The 1940-nt window shown below is 38.0% G+C and overlaps 1 non-coding gene across 1 annotated transcript; it reads right to left on the reverse strand.

Annotated features, from left to right (window-relative positions):
• Window positions 1-1061: 1061 nt before the first annotated feature.
• Window positions 1062-1168, reverse strand: LOC115868641. Its single transcript, XR_004045717.1, has one exon. It is a non-coding gene; the product is annotated as a U6 spliceosomal RNA (small nuclear RNA).
• Window positions 1169-1940: the final 772 nt, after the last annotated feature.

Genomic DNA, 1940 nt, shown 5'->3' on the forward strand with positions numbered 1-1940 from the left:
GAGAGAGCAGGTTATTTCCAAGGCAAGGTAATCAGTCTAGCAATGAACCCTCACTTGTAGCTCCAAGAACGAAAAGGTGGTAGGACAATACATTTTTAGTTCTTGGAGAGAAAAGAACTATTCAAGAATTATTCATTCAGTATTCAATAATCTTACATTAGCCAATAAGGTGTTCAAATGAGGAGAGTAAGATTTTGTTCACCACACGCTTCTATTGTGGTAGGAAATGTTATGAAACATTAAATGGAGTAATGAGGAGTCAAAGGGCTGGTCTACTGGTGCTGAGGGCAGAGTTGGAGATGTCATTTGAGTGGAAACGTGAATGTGAGAGCGAGGCAACCTTGTATTCTCATAGAAGAGCAGTCTGAGACGAATGAAGACAGCCATTGACAAGGAAGTGGGCTCAGAATGCTCAGCTTATTCAGAGAGAAAGCCCCCTGTCTGGGCAGAAAGAACTAGGACAGGAGAGGAGGAAGATGCAGTCGAGGAGGCAGTATCTAAAAGATCACCACCAACTTGAAGTCCAAGTTCTTCTCTTATTCCAGGCCATATAAATGGACATTTCCTGGCTTTCCAACATATTGGATGTGAGCATGAGACTTCCAGCAAGAGCACTGTTAGCAGAAATCACATTCAGTTCTGCCCTGGGAAAACCACACATATGCACTCCTCTATGCTCCATCCCCACCCCCTTGCTATTTAGAACGGAGAAACCAGAGGAACAGAGCTAATAAAAGTTATACTATACTAGAATCTAAACATATTGCCTAGATCTCGCACATGGAAGATAGAATTCCAGGCCTGACCTACCAATTGGGGCTGGAGAGCTACTTCCCCAAATCAGCCAACACTATGGAGCCCAGAAGTTTGATCCAGAATCAAGTGTGGGTGGCACAGGACTGGGTACTGTTTCCTTCTGGTGTGCATGGAGGGACGGTGCATCACAGTGCACTGAACAGCAGCCAACAACAACAGACAGGACCCTTGACTCCAATATAACAAGAGATAGAATTTTAACTTTTTTTAAAGATCATTTTATTAGGGTCTCTTCCAACTTTTATAAAAATATGGAGCTCTGCACAAATTGGCATGTCATCCTTGCTCAGGGGCCACGCGAATCTTCTCTGCATCATTCCAGTTTTAGTTTATGTGCTGCCAAAGCAAACACGAGTTTCAACCTTTTATAGATTGCTATCTCCCCATACCCCCTTTTTGTTCCCCCTTCTCTCAGAGATTGAGAGACATTGTTAAAGAGACAGGACATAGTGTGAACACTTTACAATAAAAGAAGTGAACTAATCTTCCAAAGAACTCCAATAAAACCTAGAGATTGGATGGAGAAGGATGGAGGCAAGAGAGAAGTAAAAACATTCTAAGAGATTCTTCTTTTTGGAGTGGAGTATATGACTCAAATTGAATGAAAACCATACAAAAAATCTCCTCTTAGGATATGGGGGATATAATTATTACTTTAAATGTAGTGTATTAATAAAGAAAAATAAGCTTATGTGCTTCAAAACGTATGCACCCACTAAAAAGATATAAACATGTAGAAAAACTTCCCAATCATCAGGGGACATAAAAACTCAATCAATGCAGTAAAAAAAAAAGGATGGGAAATGGGATGAATAAAAACAGGAACAAATCACACATAACAGTGCAGAAACACAAAACAAGATATTTTATTTCATTTCTTCTGGTGTGTTTAGTATTCCTATTAACAATTATGAAAAATCATCAAACAGTCATATAAAAATTAAAGCCTTAAGACAATCCTTAAAAGTAATTATTTGGTAAAAAAAGAAAAGAAAAAGTAATTATTTGGTAAAAAAAGAAAAGAAAAAGTAATTATTTGGTGATTTTTTTCATGAGTGTACAGTTTTAAATATGCACAGTCTATTGAACATCAATTTTACTTTCATATAGCTATTGAAAAATAA

Source organism: Echinops telfairi, unplaced genomic scaffold (assembly GCF_000313985.2).
Source record: "Echinops telfairi isolate 266 unplaced genomic scaffold, ASM31398v2 ScPeMD7_16;HRSCAF=60, whole genome shotgun sequence".
NCBI lineage: Eukaryota > Metazoa > Chordata > Mammalia > Afrosoricida > Tenrecidae > Echinops > Echinops telfairi.